The sequence below is a fragment of the Nematolebias whitei genome, chromosome 16 (assembly GCF_014905685.2).
Source record: "Nematolebias whitei isolate Nwh7 chromosome 16, NemWhi1, whole genome shotgun sequence".
Taxonomy (NCBI): Eukaryota; Metazoa; Chordata; class Actinopteri; order Cyprinodontiformes; family Rivulidae; genus Nematolebias; species Nematolebias whitei.
The window spans coordinates 13,957,965-13,976,302 of NC_056513.1; positions in this window are offsets into that span (position 1 = coordinate 13,957,965).

Sequence of the window (18,338 nt, forward strand, 5' to 3'; positions counted from 1 at the left end):
ATAATCAGGTTTATAGTCACGTGCATGTCAGCCTTCCCTCTTTCTGTGAAGCAGTTTCCGATAATGTAAATTACTGTATATACAGTACATCATTCTATGAAGAGAAATAAAAGTATTTGTTACATGACCAAGGCCTAAACTTTAGAGTTTGTTAGATGTTTGAGCAGGCCACCTTTCAGAAACAATGTCATCAGAGCACTGATGTAACGTGAAAACAGTTAATTCTACTGTGCAATTACAATAACTGCACAGAGCATGCTGGTGGCTGCAAAGTCCCACAATATATAGCTGCAGGTAGACACAAAACAAAGCTTTCATTTGTAAGGTAGCTGGGCTCAGCTCTATGAATAAAATGAGGAGCTCCATCATTAGAGCTATTGCTCCATCATAAGGAGTTAACTGATGAAGTTTGGATTATGGTGTCTCCTGAGCTCTTACTTCTTGAGGTATTATTGGGGTTTATTCCTTTGAGGGGAGACCCCAAGGCAGACCCAGAATGTGTCAAAGGATTTAAGTGTCCTCTCTGGCCTGTGAACACCTTGAGATGCCCCAGAAGGAGCTAAAGTGTCGCTGCTGAAAGGGATGTCTGGGTTTTCCTCTTGGACCTTTTACCCCAGGCAGACTATGGATGGACGGACAGATGATGGATGGCCCTCCAGCCAAGCAGGAAATGCCAAGTGGATGAAATCTGTATATGTCTGAATTGGTTTACTTACAACACCTAATGTCTTGACAGTCAAGAATGTTGTTTTAAAAAGCGAAATCCTGGAAAGATTTTTTTGTATGTCAGACGAGGTCAGGCAGGAATCCCCGTGGACTATAATGTTTGCAGATGACATTGTGATCTGTGGTGAGAACAGGTAACAGGTGGAAGAGAACTTGGAGAGGTGGAGGTATGCACTTGAATGAAGAGGGATGAAAGTCAGTCGTAGTAAGACAGAGTACACGTGTGTGAATGAGAGGGAGGCTGGTGGAACAGTGAGGCTACAAGGAGCAGAGGTCACAAAGGTGCAGGACTTCAAGTACTTGGGGTTCACGGTCCAGGAAAATGGGGAATGTGGTAAAGAGGTGAAGAAGAGAGTCCAGGCAGGATGGAGTGGATGGAGAAAAGTTTCAGGAGTGATTTGTGACAAAAGGGTGTCAGCAAATGTCAAAGAAAAAGTTTACAAGACAGTGGTGAGACCAGCTATGTTGTATGGTCTGGAGACAGAGACATGGACAAAAAGACAGAAGAAAGAACTGAAAGTGGCAGAAATGAAGATGTTGAGGTTCTCCTTAGGAGTGACAAGGATGGATAAGATTAGGAATGAGATCATCAGAGGTACAGCACAGGTTGAACAACTGGGAGATAAAGTTAGAGAGGCCAGACTGAGATGGTTTGGACATGTCCAGAGGAGGGACAGTGGGTATATTGGTAGAAGGATGTTAGAAATGCAGCTGCCAAGAAAAAGACAAAGAGGAGGTATATGGATGCAGTTAGAGAGGACATGAAGGTAGTTGGAGTGAGGACAGAGGATGCAGAGGACAGAGTGAAATGGAGGAAGATGTCTCGCTATGGCGACCCCTGAAGAGGGAAAAGCTGAAAGAAGAAGAAGAAGACAAGTAGCTTGTTGTAGATTGATAACATGTTATATTTAAACCTTCAGGTTTTTATTAAGAATTTGTTTTTATAAATGATTTATAATGCTTTTTGAAAATGCACTTCAGGTTTGACAGTGTTACCAACAGAAATTATTGAAATAATGACAAATTATGCTTTTCATCAGAGGAACTGACGTTTGATTTAAAGAAAAATAATAAATGCACATCTATAGTCCCGATTTGATTAACTTATTTGGTCAAAAGCAAGTTATGGTGCAATTTTCTGAAATATTATCTGTTTTATCTTGTACAAGTATACCTGCATGTAAAAACCTGTGTTTATTTCTTATAATTGTTGATATCTGCAAACAGCTTGCTGCCTCAGACATTATAAAATATTTAAAGCCACAGTTTTACCCTTGAAAACAACAGTTAGTCAACTCAAACCATTACAAAACTAGATTAAGAAAGAAATTAAAGTTATGTAACATTGTTTTAAAAAGCCAGTCATTTTATGGTTTGGTGGTATCCTTCTGGGAAAGGCGTGACGTCTCAAAACATTACCAAAAAAAAAAAAAAAAAAGTTTTATTTTTAGATTATAAATCACTGTAGTTCCTAAAAAGGCACCTAACTTTTTTTTAAAGATCTGTTCATGATTAAAACCAGAGAAACATAATTTATTTTTAATTAAATTGTTTGCAATTGCAAATCTGTCTTTTGCATCCTGCAGACCTAAATGACAATCACAAGACTGTTTAAAAAGTGTCTTAACCAGCCGTAGAGTGGAAAGTATATTTTATTTACTAAATTTACTAAAGTGGCAAACCTAAACAAATCAGATGGCTTATATTAAAAACAAGAATGTTCAGTGTAAGATACTCAGGAAAGTGAAAGTTGCAACTGCAGCATTTCTCTTGTTTTATATAAAAGGCCTTTTTGTATGCAACTATCCATTTAATAAAGGAAGAAACGTAAAGGCGTTCACTTATGAAACATGCTATTTAAGCAGTGTTTCCTGTTACCCACAGGATGTGGCTCATTCTGCTTTACAGTCCCAGCCTTTGTGCCATCCTACACAGTTTTCTGGAGGTCTGTGATGTTTTTACTGTCTGATTTATAGAGTGCAAAATGCTGGTTTCCAGTGTTTGACTACGTATTTAAACTTATGTTTCTGCAATCGGAAGCTGAGATATACGGCCTTCAGTTAAAATTTGGCTTCACACATTGTCCATGGTGGGCACAGTTCCACTAATCTGCAAACAACTAATAGTGGGAACAATTTTTTCGTTTAGCCGGCTAGCTTTTTTGCTAAATTTGGAAATCGTTAACGGAAATAGCTTCCGCTAAATTAGGTTTTGCCAACTTCATGTCCCCTAACAAAATTCACAAGCTTGTTCCTGTCTGTTGTTTGCGTGTCTTGAAGAGTCCATTAGGCATACTATTGGCTGACTACGATGTCAATGTCAATTTATCTCTATAGCACATAAAAACAACAAAAGCTGGCCAAAGGTGCTTTACAGTTAAGACAGATAAAAAGGGTAAAAAATGCATCTAGTGCCACTCAAAAACATAAGAAAGTTAACAGTAAATGCACACAACAATAAAAATCAACTCAAAATTTGTTCTCAGACTCTGCGTGGATCAAATGCCAAGGAATACAGATGAGTCTTCAGCAAAGATTTAAAAGTCTCAACAGTCTCAACGGTCTTGATCAGGTAAACTGTTCCACAGTTTTGGGGCAGCAACTGTAAAAGCCCAATCACCTCTGAATTTCAGTTTGGATCTGGGGATATGTAAGAGGAACTGGTTGGTAGACCGGAGTGCTCTTACTGGAGTGTAGATGTTAATAAGATCACATAAATAAGATGGGGCCAGACCTTTTAAGACTTTAAAAACAAACAATAAAATCTTAAAATCAATTCGGAAGTGGACAGGAAGCGAGTGGATAGAAGCCAGGACAGGGGTTATATGTTTGTGTTTTCTAGTTGCAGTTAAAAGACGAGCGGCTGCGATCTGGACAGATTGTAAGCGATGCAAAGATGATTTATCTAACCCAACATACATTTAATTACAATAGTCCAAACGAGAGGTAATAAAAGCTTGAATCGCCTTTTCATAGTCTCTGAAAGGGAGACAAGACTTAACCTTGGTAATAAGTCTTAGTTGGAATAAACTGGATTTCACAACTGCATTTATCTGTTTGTCTAATTTAAAAGCACTATCAAAATAACTCCCAGATTCCTGACATTGGAGTGGCTGTATGAAGCCAAGGGGCCAAGAGTGTTAAGGGTGTTACATTTACCAAAACTGATGACTTCAGTTTGATTTTCATTTAAATTCAGAAAATTTAGTTTTAACCAGACTTTGATGTCATTTAGACAGTTCAAGAGCGGATTCAGTGGATTGACCATATCTGACTCAATTGGAAGATATAACTGAGTGTCATCAGCAATGCAATGAAAAGGGATGTTGTGTTTTCTAAAAACAGACCCCAAAGGCAACATGTAAAAATTAAAAAGCAGTGGACCTAAACTAGAGCCTTGAGGGACCCCACAGATCAGAGGAGCTGGAGATGAAGATCATTCTCCTAATAAACAGAAAAACTCCTGTCAGTCAGTTAGGATCTAAACCAGGATAAAACTGTACCTTTGATACCGACCACCTGCTCAAGTCATGACAACAAGATGTTGTGGTCCATAGTATCAAAGGCAGTGACAAGATGTGATTGGTCGACGCAGCTTCAACTGGAAGGAGACGAAGATGTGTGACACAGACTCAGTGACAGTTGTCTTAGCAGTTAGCAGGTTAGTGTTAGCTTCTGCAATTTTTTAAAACCTGTTTAGCAGTTTCGCATTAACTAAGCTAATTTTTTAGTTAGTGGAATATGGGTTAGAGAAGCTAACTTTGTGATTAGGTGTGCACACCACTTCACATTGCAAAAATACTTATTTGATCAATATGTAGAATAAATGACCCGTTTTAAAGTGGTTAGTTGTTAAAGCACAAAAATACAAAGATAATACATATTTTATATCTCTGTGCCCGGAGGTAAAGACGTTGAATAATGTTTTTGTTTTGTCTGTTTGTGTGTATTTGTTTGCTACCAAAATATCTTGTGAACCAATAAATTAATTTATGTGAAACTTCCACACAGAAATCATTAGTTGATTAACTCTTGGAGTTAATTAAATTAAAGATGACCTTCGTAGCAAAGCATTTTAACTGGTTATAACTGAGTCAGTTTTATAGAATTGGAGAAAAAACGTTGTGAGGATTCTGTTTTATTTTAGGCATGTTTCTCTTGAGCTTTTTCTTTGTTTTTGCAGGTGAGTTGAGAGCGTGTTCAAGTCCAGCTCAGGTGGGACTTGTTAGAGCTGATTGCCACCAGGGTTTATGAAGCGGACTTGATCCAGTATTTGGCAGAGGGCCGTTATTAGTCTCTCGTGGTGACGTTTCCACTTGAGCTTATGAGAGAGTGGAGATTTTAAAACCTGTTGTCTAATGGTTAAGAAGCTAGAACTTTGCTGATTTCCAGGTCTGCCTGCTGGTCTGCCAGTTGCACGTTTCTTTGTTCTTTGTCCACCATCTGCCTCTGAAGATCAGATCTGAAAAACCAACTCCACCTGGTTCTACTGACTGCCCACTCCACTCGCTTCAGTCTCTTGGTTATGGAATCCATCTCCCCTTCCTCCGTACCAGCAAAGTAGAAAAGACACTGAGACTAACTCTAAATATCTGCAAAAGGTCATCTCAGATATTCTTGTCCAGCCTGGCCATCTGTTTGTTTGCACTGAAAGGTCTATACCCCAACTCCTTGTAAATGGAATGGTAAATGGACTGTACTTATATAGCGCCTTTCTACCTAATCAAGATACTCAAAGCGCTTTACAACACAACCTGTGCCTCATTTACCCATTCATACAGCACTCTACCAGATCTCTACAAAGCTAATTGAACAAATCATTCTAACGAGACTAATCAGAGCTTTAGATCACGTTCATACACCGATGGGACACACATCGGAGGCAATGAGGGGTTCAGTGTCTTGCCCATGGACACTTCGGCATGTGACTGCCGGTGGATTCGAACCCCCAACTCTTGCATTGGCAGACGACTGCTCTAACCACTCAGCCACAGCCGCTCCTTATAAAAAAAAAAACTCTTTTATTTTATGTTAATTCTGCATTAAGTCTGCATTCTTGGTCACGGTTTTCTAAGCCCTGTGGATCTGTAAAACTGGCCAATATGAAAATCTCGCGCTAAGAGTCATTTGCAATGTGCACTCTAAACATGACATCTTGCAATATCTTATGAGATTGTGCAAAATGTTTTAAGCTTTGACCAAAATGAATAAAACACCATTTCTTCAAGGAATTCTAATTTGATAGATTTTAAGAGGATTGTTTTTCCTCTCAGGTTAAAGATCTTATTACTGTGAGGCAACCATGACTCCAACGAGTGCTAAACAGCTGGTAGCAATCCAAGAGGCACATCGGAACACAATCAAGTGGCAGAATCCTGTGGTTATTTCTGTGTCCTGTGGTAAAATGTAATATAGTAACAGACAGTTGTGTAAAACAAAGTGTGCTGGTGATCACTTCATCATTTTACCACATTGTGCTCATCCCATTTGTTTTCCACCCTGAAAACAACTGTGTTTTTACAACATGAAGGGAGTGGATGATCCTCTAATAAATGCCACAACCACAATCCAGGCCTCCCCCTCAGTTTTCCTTTGGGATATTTTTAGAGCGACTCTGTCTTCAGTCCTCAAGCGAAAGGAATTGTTTGTGTAAACCCTCGTCTTACCGCTTCTTTGTGGTAAATTGTGATGAGTTGGTGCCACATACGTCAAAAGGGTCCAAATTGAGTAGGAGTCAGGCTCCACGATCTATTAAAGGGGAAGCCAGTAGCCTAGTCCCGGTTATTGGGCAATTCGTGACGGGGGACTGTCCCATGAAGCATCATTTAGTGCTATTATTGGGTAGAAACAAGCCTGTTTTGAGTTTAGAGCAAAGCCACAATTTCCTTCTAAGCAGCAAGAATTTGAACGCTTACACGGAACGCCAACTTGATTTTACTGAGGCTGCTTTAGTTGATACATGGATGGACTGGGTGAGCTCTGACTGAGGCACAACCGGATTGAGTTAAACCCAAAATTCCCCCCAGGCTAAGACAAAAACCTCAACGTTCCAACATGCTCAAAACATAAATTTAGTTCTCAAAAGGAACTAAAGTTATTCTAAAACAGGAATGTTCAACTAAACTGTTCAGGGGGGCACAGTTTCTGAAGGCCAGCAGCTCAGGGGCCGGACATCCAGCGATTAAAGTCATTGTGTAAATAAACAATTATCTGTTACTTTTTAAATGTGTTTACTGTATTGCATTTAATCATAAATGCAATAAGCAGAACCCAAAACCCAAACCCAGAATAACAAAAAAAGAAAAAAGAAAACGGAGTGGTGGCGCAGAGGTTAGAGAAGGTGGGCCAAGCCCCGGTACCGACAACATCAAAAATGTAGGTGGGGTAGGTGAAGCACCCACACCTGCCCCCACCCTCATTCGCCCCACTCTGGGCCCTTGAGCAAGGCTCTTAACCCCCACCATCTGCTCCTCCGGGTGTCCTAGATAGCAGCTCTCTGCTCCACACAGAGGGCTGTGGTAGCTTGGTGATTTGTGGTTGTGTCAGGAAGGGCATTCGACGTAAAAATAACTGCCAAGTCTTCGTGCAACTTAGTTCGCTGTGGCGACCCCTGAAGAAGGGAGCAGCCGAAAGAAGAAGAAGAAAGAAATTGTATATATATATATATATATATATATATATATATATATACAGTATGTGGGCCAATATGGGCCAGATTGAAGCTGCCCACGGTCCATTTCTGGCCCACGGGCCGCTAGTTGGATAACACTGTTCTAAAACAATGTGTTAAATTGGTGTATTGCTTATTTTCATTGTGTCCGCAATAAAAATAATTATTACAACATAGGTAATGCGATATATTATTTGCTTTCTAGGTCTTAAGAAAATATAGCACTTTGAGATTTTTGTTAATGAAAAGTGTGTTACAAATTAAATTCATTATTATTATTATTATTATATTAATGACATTCTGCTGTTTTTTTATTTTTTCCAACTAATTGTTCAGGTCTTTTGAAGTAGGATTCTGTGGATCGGTAATGAATAATTTATATTTGCCTATTGCAGATAGTACTTTGATGGCCCCAGTTTGCAAAATAAAAAGGTTAGTCATTTTTGAAAAGAGGCTATTGACTAATTGCTAGCCACATGAGGGCTTGTTGTTTATTATTTTACAGATATAATGTATCAGTCTAGTCCAATTAGCAGGTCTGGTCAGAGCAAAAGTTTACCCAATTCCCGGCAGACTGATGCATTCACAAACCTCAGCACCATCAGCCATCGATGCTCAGGACACGCATTTGGGTAGTACCACACGAACATTATTCAGATGAGATGACAGCAAAAAAATTAACAAATGATGTGTACTGGTTTTAAATTAGCTAACGTAGCGTTCTTTAAAACCGGTAGGTCATTCTTTAGAGAGACGCTCATCAGTCTGGTCAGATATTTAAATAAACTCTATTTCTCCAAACCATCCACAGCATGTAAGATAGTAATTCTTTGTACCATATCTACAAACCCCCCACTTCAAAATAAACCGGTTTTTAATATAATGAACAAAAAAAATGGGTTTTAAGTAGTTTAACTCCCGTTTTGTAGATATTAGTTTATTTCAACAGTCAATCTAAACATCATTTATCCACAATCTTTCATTTATTTATTTATTTATTACAAGATTACAAGAAACAAATGCAATTTTATTTTATTTTTGTCTATAAAAAACATATAATTTATCCTGTTTTAAGAGCAATTTACTTAGCTCCCAAAGATGACTTTTGATGCGATATGGTGCTTTATAAATAAAATGAATAAACTTTAAATGAATTGTAAACAAGTTGCCAAACAGGTTGGTTGGTATGTCTGTGCTGCAACTACCATTTTCCTCAAACTGTCAAATTGAGTTCTATATATAAAAATAACTATTTTTACCGTCTGGATGATCCTTTTTTCAAAACACACAGACCAAAAAGAACAAATCTATCAATGTGAAAACATAGACACTGATTTGTAAATTATTGTTTGTTTGAAAGATTTTTCTTCCAACCAATCCTGCGGCATCTTTGCCATTCCTTTGGCTGGCTGGCTGTGGTCCAGTGTGGTTTTCCTCTGAAGAATAATCACATACAGGCTCTTTCAGACACCTTCTGGTTCCAGGACAGTTGAGAAAATAATGACAGCCATATGGTGTCTGAGAGGGAAAAGAGCATCTTTACTCTGTCTGAGGTTTGGAGATGTCAGGTTGGGATAAGAGTCACTAAGAAGAAGAAGAAGAAAAAAGTGATACAAAACAATTATCTTACTAATTCTGGATTGGTTACCCAACGAAAGTGTCTCCTAAAGTCATTGAAGGTGAACAAGAATAAGAATAAATTGTTTATCTCAGCAAGAAACTGGTTAAAGTCAGATTGTATTCTCATTATTTAATTAGGTCTACTAAAATAATAGTTTAGCTTTTTCTATTATTTCTTGCCTCCAAAGATGAAGGCCAGCAGTAATGATTTTGCTTTTGTCATCAGAGGTTGTAAACATTCCCATTCTTATGCAATGTCTCAAAGCAAAAAAAAAAAAAAAAAGTTGACTAAATAATGTTTTCACAAATTTGAACTTCCTTTCTCATTTCTTTGAGATGTTTGACCTCTTGTGCAAATGATTTTTCTTCAGTCCTGGTTATGGATTGGGGTTTGCTGTTGAGTATCACACTAAAGAGGGTCACAAGAGTCACATGATGGAACCCAATCCGTTCAGTCAATGGTAAAGTTGTTATCACTTGTGAGTTGTTTACTAACAGGACCAACATATGTGTCGTGTTATTTTCCCCTTCTTAACGTGTGTCTTTCTTTCCTTCTCTCCATGAAATATAGATATGCATATTCGCCATATTCTAGACACACAAAGAGAAATACTTTGAGAGAGAAATGAAGGAAATCTTCTACGTTAAATGGAAAAACCATTATTAGAATAACAGGGGGGCGACGTGGGTTCATCTTACAAATCAATAATTATATCCCCCACAAAATGGAGTAAAAAATAAATATAAGAATGTTAAATAATTATATATTCCATTCCACCCGTATTAGCATGTCAATCAACATATTTATCGTCTTTAAGTAAAAAGGAGTATTGCACGCTAATAAAAAACACCCCTAAAGTGGGCCGTACCAATTTTTAACCCACCGTTACTTGAACCTCCCTCAGCTGTCAATCAAATTTACTGTTAGCTGAATGGCAACCGTCTGTCCCTGTCGACGTCACAAACTTAAGCAGACCCAAAGTAAGTTGTGGATAAATATTCTTATGTTTACACTTTTCGGTTATCAGAATTAGACAACAAAGTGTGTGAACGTGAACACTAACCTTTGCAAATGTTTGCTAATCAACACTAGCAAGTCTTGGGGTTTTTCTTCTAAGCTGAAGTGGGTAGTTCAGTTGTTGAGGGAAAGTTGGAAATCTTTTCTGTAAGACCATTTGTAAGAGGAGACATGTCTCAGTGGTAGTGACAAACATACTGTAAATGCTTAATGCTGTATTGTAATAACGTCTTTTTTGTGTGTGTGTGTGTCATTTTTATTATTTTTGGAAGTGGTACTTTTTTTTTTTATCTCTCCCAATTGTATGTTCCAGAAAAACGTTTGACTGCAGAGATTTTTGTAGTAAATGGGTAGAAATAGTGTGTTTTACTGTAAATTGTATATGGCAGACATCTAAATCAAGTAAAAATACTGGCAGGATTATAATTCAGTTCAGTTTATTTATATTGTGCCAAGTCATAACATAAGTTGTTATTTTTGTATAAGGCTTTAAATGGAGAAAAATTCAACGCTCTGTATAACATTAACCAAGGGGGTCGCTTCATAACTTCAAACCTATCAAACACTTATCTGTGCAGCTTTGACCCCCACCGCCCGCCCCCCATTCCAGGCAGTTTCACAATCATTGACATTTTGAAACATGTGACCATCACATGTTGTTGGTAAACATTACACACACCTGACAAGGAGCTAAACGATTCATAGAATGGGTGGGTGAATGACTCCAAAGACCCTCTAGGTGTGATTGTCCACAGAATGAGTGGCAAAAACCTTGCAACCAACAGTCAGAACTAAAGAAGCATTTGGGATGAAAACTGGATTCAATCTTTAAAAAACAAAACAAGAAATGAACTCCAGGGGCTTTTCATACAAACAACTGAGATGGTTTCTCACTGGGACGGTGCTGCTGGAGTCTAGATGGCATCAAAAGTGCAGGACGATTGGGGCAAAAAAGATTAATTTTACATTGCAGCCTCATTTGAGTGTTTAAACAAACAGTGAGCCGTGCAGTTTTTTTTTATTTTTTATCGTGGCCTGCTTTGTGTGCATGGCTTACATAACTGTACTTTAGGTCATGCACGTTATTTATTTGCTCATTTCCACGCACATAAACACAACAGCTCGTTTTGTACCCGCCTTGGCAGCTGCCCCCACATTCCTGGTTTAATTTAATAGAGTACACATTTGAAATGAAGATAGGCCAATTTAGATCAGTAATTTAAATATTTATTATTTGTCATTGGCATGTTATTTCTGATCCTGTTCACGGTGTTCATGGACAGGGTCTAAGGCACTGTTGTTGAGAAGAGGGTGTCTGGTTTGGGAACCAAGTTCAAGTTGTGTTTGTTTGTCATATGCAAGGTTAACACAAGGTTAACACAAGGTTAACAGTACACTGAAGTGCTTAAGATGAGAAGAACCGATTTGACTCGCTAAAAAAAATCAAAGAACAAACAAGCAAGAAATAGTAAAGCATGCAATAAGGGTACAAAAATAAAGTACCAAAAAGTGAACAAGTAATTATAATATTTACAAGGTCCTAAAGAGAACTAGTAAACAACAACATGGTAGAATATAACAGTGTAAGCAGGATGAATTTGAATGAACAAGTACAAAGTATTTCAAGGTAGTAACATAAGCTAAAATGCACATGATATACAGTATATATATATATATATATATATATATATATATATATATATATATATATTGCACATAATTAACATATACTACACAGGTTGTGTGATAGGTTATTGCACAGGTAGTGACACTGAGACTGAATTATGATGGTATAGATACTGTATCATTCATGATACAACCTAGTATCAGCCTAGATACAGCCTACATACTGCATCACCAATAAACAATAAACATATTAGCTGTCACAAGCTAATATTAGTCATATTAGTTGTCACAAGCTAATATTAGTCATATTAGTTGTCACAAGCTAATATTAGTCATATTAGTTGTCACAAGCTAATATTAGTCATATTATCTAAAAAAGTTAAATCTGGTCCTCTAGACATTCAAAAAAAATTGTAGAAACGTTTTGTCTTTCATCTGAACGACTTCCTCAGTCTGAGGTGCTGTATTCAGCTCAGTCTTATAAATAGCACCTTCTTGCAGTGGATCAACCAGTTTGCTGCTGACAGCAATGTTATTGTTAGTTGTTCAGTGTTATTTATCGAGAGTTTAGTAATCTGACAGCATGTGGATAATAGCTGTCCTTTAGTCTTTTTGTATGTGATGGCAGACTCCTGTATCGTCTGCCTGAGGGTAGTAGACGGAAGAGTCTTTGTGCTGGGTGGGTGTGGTCCTTAATGATGCTGCGTGCTTTACACAGTCATCAGCTGTGGTAGATGTCCAGGATGGTGTGGAGACTGCTACCAGTGATGTCCTCTGCTGTTTGCACCACCCTCTGTAGTGCTTTCTGGCTCTGACTGTTGCAGTCCCAATGCCACCCTGTGATGCAGCCTGTCAGCAGGCTCTCAGTGGTGCACCTATAAAAGTTGGTGAGGATGCTGGTGTTCGTACTTTTGTCTCTGCTTTATGCAGATGATCTGGTTCTCTTGGCATCTTCAGGCCATGATCTTTAGTGTGCACTGGAGCGGTTCAAAGTCGAGAGTGAAGCAGCTGGGATGAGAGTGGGATGAGACTCAGCTCCTCTAAATTTGAGGTTATGGTTCTCAACCAGAAACCCACTCCGGATCATGGGGGATTCTTTGCCCTTGATAGAGTGCAAGTATCTAGGCATCTTTATCATGAGTGATGGTAGGATGGAACAGGAGATGGATCAACAGATCAGGGCCTTGTCTCAAGTAATGGGAGAGTTGCTTTGGTGGGTAGTTTAGTGTTATCAAAAGGCAAAGCTCTAGATTTACTGGTCTGTCTATGTTTCAACCTTCACCTGTGGTCATGAGATATGGATCATTACTGAAAGAATCAGGTCCTGGATACAAGCGGACAAAATGAGCTTTATTCATAGGGTGGCCATGCTCAGTCTTAGAGACTGGGTCAGGAGCTCCATCATCTGAGGGCAGCTCATAGTAGAACTGCTTCTCCTTTACATCAAAAGATGTCAGTTGAGGGGATTCAGGCATCTGATAAGACGCCTCCTGGACACCTTGCTTTGGATATTTTCTGGGCATATCCTACTGGGAAGAGGCCCCATGACAGATTCAGAACTTGCAGGAGGGATTATATCCTCTCTGGTCAGGGAACGTCTTGGAATCCTCCAGAAGGAGCTGGAGATTGCGGCTGGGGAGAGGGATGTCTGGTTTTCTGGACCTTTTGCTGCAGCAACCCAACTATGGATAAGTGGTAAAAGATGGAGATGGTATTTAGTCCTAAACATTCAGGGCTGTAGTCCTGGATGTTCTCTGTCATAAGAGCTCTTGTGACTGTGTCAAAATACAGCTCTATATTTGACAAAAACTAAATTGAGATGGTTTTGAGACAAGTTTGAGATGCTCTCTACAACGCTGTACCTATTCTGAAAGAAAATTAGTTGCACATTGTTTTTCAAATGTTCAAAATTCAAGCGACAAGGCTTGAATCCCAAGGCAACTCCCAAGAATGACTGGAAAACTCACTCCAAAGTTTCTTGACAACTGTTGACCCTCACAAATTCCATTCTCCAAATAGTTGCCAACAGTTGCAGCCCAGTGAGATACTATCTACACCAGCAAATATCACAAATCTGTAACTGTTAATACAAATGTGTGTTAGTAAATGTACTTTAGTTTAATGAAAAAACCATTTTTTATGGCTTTAAAGAGAGAAAACTTGGTTCACCTATTTTTTTTTTTTCACACCAAACTAAGCTAGCCAATCTAGCTTTGCTGGAGAGATACAAGCAGTGTCAGTTTACTTGAGGTACATGTATGTTGATGTTCTTCTGCAACTGCATATAATCAATTTGTGTGTATTTGAACTTCTTGTGAGTGAGTAGCTCCTCAGCAGGGGTCAGGCAAGCAAGGTTTTAAAAACTTTTTTTTTTTTACATACCTTTAGGGCCAGCTCACTCACAGCAACATGAGAGATGAGTCAGGAGCCCGCAGACGTAAGAAAACGATCTAATCCACAAAGACGTGCAGATGCAGTAAACTCCTCTTATCATATCGCTTTGCGAAGCCGTCATGCTGACAAGCAGGAAGTAAGTTATAGTCATACATCAACCGGAGTAAAGCAGTGAGAAGTGAGAACAGATTAGGGTGGCAGCGTGAGGTAAAGTGAATGAAGGGGGGTGAGCGGAAGACGAAGCCCAGTTATAATTGCTTGCGTAGGCTGACATATGAATTTACAGGCTGAACTGGAGCTGTGCCACTCATTTAACACTGCTTATTTAGGAGCTGTGAGAAAAAAGCAGAAGAGATATTTTGCTCACTTGTTTCCTAAACCGTTTTATGCTCCTCCCTTTGCTTTGCTGTTTCTAAATTTGACTCCTCTTGCTCAAATGTAAGAAGCCAAAATGACACCATTATTTTGACTAGACTGTTTTTCCTCCCAGTGAGAGAGGCCAGAGGAAGTGTAGGTGACCTAGACTGGTTAACCACGGCACAGCCATGGGTAGGCTGGGGCATTGCCACCCCCGCAGCCACCCTTTGCATCCACTGCCTGCCAGGTCTACATTACTACTACTACATGCCATGACCACAAGTGGCTTCATTCCAGCGCCAGTCTCCCTTTGGGTCCACGCTCTGCGCTTTCTCTTTCTTCATTGGTGTAAACAGTCTGCTGTCTGGCCATCGGCTGTAACGGAGCTCATTTAGATTTATTTTACTGCCTATTTGTGTGTATGTTTACGTTGAGCCTGAACCAAGGATCTGCACGGCTCTTTCTTCTCAGTGCATGCGCACAATTCTACACGAGTGTTGTTTCTCTGCTACTTTTCCGCCACGAATTGCACCACTTTCAACCTCAAGCCCGTCTGGGAACCGTCAGCTGAGGAGTCTTGGCAAAGAAGCTTCAAGTTTTTTTAGAACCCAACAGTGGACAACTTCGCGTCTCCATTCAGGAAATCCGTAAAATATATGTGTACATTTACTAGCAAGCTTTACGGATGACATTTACAAACAACAGAACAATTCTAGCATAAGACAAGTAAACTTGATAACCACAAGTGAATGCTACTTTTGATAATGATTTCGACATACCCTGCGAAAACTCTCCACTAGATGTTGTCATCTGGTCTCAGCCAATTAGAAGGCACAAACATGCTTCAAATAAAAAGGAAGGAATGCATGCAAGGTTTCTTTGTTTTTCAAAATTTGAACTCGGTGTTATTTTGTTCACAAGGTCCACCATAAGCACTCCAGGCTGCACCTACACCCCACCACCCACCTCACTGGCTGTGGTACACTAACTGAGGTGTTTCGGGCCATTTCTTAGTAGCAGCAACACTCAGGGTGTCGGACGGAGACATAATAGTTGGTTAGACCATAAATGTCTTATTTGTTTACATTTGTCTGACAGCAACAATGGTTTTCTTGGCAATGATGTATTTTCTTCTAATCCCTACTGGTTGGAAAATAAACTTTGTGGTAATCAAGAAGCAATTTTAAATTCACAGCCTTCTGACCACATGCAACTCTGTAACCATCATGCTGCCCTTAGGTCAAAATGACCAATGAGGTCTCAGTTTTAATACTGAGGCCTTGTGACTCATTTTGACTCTAGAGCAGTAGGCTGGTTAATGCAAAATGTTCATCTAAAAACTTTTATTTCTGTCACATTTAGTACTCCCAATTTATTCAGGGATTAAAATGTTGAAAAGTTTAAAGAAGGGTTAGTTGATAAAACAATTTCTCAATCCTTGAACATCTCATGGAGCACTTTGCTTCAACATACAACAGCATACAACAGTATGGCACAACTGCAAACCAACCAAGACATGGCTATCCACCTAAACTTAAAGATCAGACAAGGAGAGCATTGAACTAAAAAGCAACCTCATCGTAACTCTTGAGGAGCTGCAGAGATCCACTGGTCAGATGAAAGAATCTGTCCACAGGGCAACTTTCAGTCTATCGTAAAGTTGCATAATGAAAGCCATTTGAAAGAAAGCCACGAGAAGTTTTGTTTGCAGTTTGCTTCAAGTCATGTGGGGACACAGCAAATGTGTAAGAAGGTGTTCTGGTCAGCTGAGACCAAAATTGAACTTTTTGGCTTGAACCTGGAGCACAGGTTCATTCTCCAGCAGGACAATAACCCTAATCCTTCTGCTGCCCCAAAGAACTTGTGGAATTGCAACAAAACATGGTTCTACAAAGTATTACCATAATTCAAGGGAACTGGTTATAAATGCACATCACCGTTTTCAAATTTTTAGTTGGAAAATTAACGTGTAAAAAACAATGTATCATTTTCTTTTCACTTCACCGTTATGCTTTACTTTTCACTGGTCTACCACAAAAAAATCCCAGTAAGATAATTTGAAGTTTATGGTTGTGGGATGGCAAAATGTGGAAAAGTTCAAGAGGTTTGTTTTCATGGCACTGTAATGTTACATAACTTGTTTCATTTTGCTAAAAGATTATGACAGCTGAAGTATCTTGTCTGGTGGAGAAACGTAATGATGAGTCATTTAAAAATATATTAATCCCATTTTTTGCTTATGGCGAGACATAAGACCTGGTAGTGGTCTGACTTTATGCCTAACTTTCCATGTTTCTTCTCTGCGGTGATGACGGTGCTGATGTTAGTCTCAGTCCAGACGGTGTCATACTTTCCTGCGAAGCAGAAGGATTTTTCCCTGCATTCTGACAGGATCGTCAGTGTCACGCCAATTGATGATGTGTTTTAGTTTAAAAAAGTTTGAAGGCCAACTATGCTTCTTTTAGAGCCCATAGTTATATTTTGGGAGATATGTTTTGTTTAGTTTTTAATATACAGTAATAAGTTTTTATAGGGGTGTCAAACTCAGTTATCAAAAGAAGCTAACATTTTAAAACTTTGTCCAAACCACAGGCCACTTTCAGCTGAAACATTAACTTGAGTCAGATACCTGATATATTTTCTTGGTTGCAGGTTCATCAGCAAGAGTTTGATCTGTCTCACTTGACGTTCTGTTACTCTTTCCACATCAGAATCAATAAGGACTGAATGATCCAACCGTCTTTCTGGCTTCAAAGTTAGCCAGCTGGCAAGCAAAGTCTATGCTAAACGATGTATTTATCAGTTTGTTAAAGAAAAGTATTGGAAGAGATATCATATTTTACATTTAAATTATCATCTTTGAGGACCAGGTTTGGCCAGCAGTGTTATATTCTTAATTTCATGTTGTTCATCTTGCTAACAGTACCATGCTGCTAACGGGACCATGTTGCTAAGAGAACCTCACTGCTAACAGAACCACTCTGCTAATAGGACCATGCTGCTAACAGTAACAGTGTTTTTATAACAATAGTTTTTATTTGAATTGCTTTTTTATTGTTGTCTGTAGTAACTATATGTTGTCTGTCTAAAACAGGTCTTCTCATGAGGTACTTGTTTGTACTGATTCATCCTACTTGCACAGATGTATTTTATCATGTTGTTTACTATATTTCTTTTGGACCTTGTAGATGTTGTATTTCTTTTTCACTATTTGGTGCTTTGTTTTGTACTTTTTTTTTGCACGCTTTGGTATTTCTTGTTTTTTTTGTGGGGGCGAGTCGAGACAGTTCTTCTCGTCCCGAACATTTCATTGCATTGTTGACCATGTGTTGACCTGCATATATGACAAATAAACAATAAGCATAAACATTTCCCCTCTCTTCCACAACACATGAATGACCCAGTGTCTCTCGTTTCCCAAATTTTCCAACGTTGACACAGATTTGGAAACGTTTCCAGAAGGACGCTTTCAGAAAAAATGGTGCAATAACTTCACATTTTCCACTTACCATGCAAGTTTCAGTACAATAGGATGACTAATTAACTAACTATTTTGTACTTCTTACCATATCAGCAAGTTGTGCAATGTCTGGAAACACATATATCACTGATGTGTATGCTCAGCTCAACAAGAGTCAAAATTAATCTGAAGTAAATATAATAATAGACTATTTGATTAAACAGATATGGTACTGGATTGCTATTTGCATTAATGTCAACTAGGACTTTAAATTGAATCGATTTTTATTATTTAGGGAACAACAGTCTACTTCTTAAATTATAAAACTCAAACAGTGATGCTTGTTGTGTTCAAATACTCTTTTAAAGAACAATTTACTTATTATTTTAGTTGAGGGATTGGGTTCAAATCAAACTATCTTATACTTTGTATGGCTTTTGATTACAAAAATCTTAACACTTAAACTAA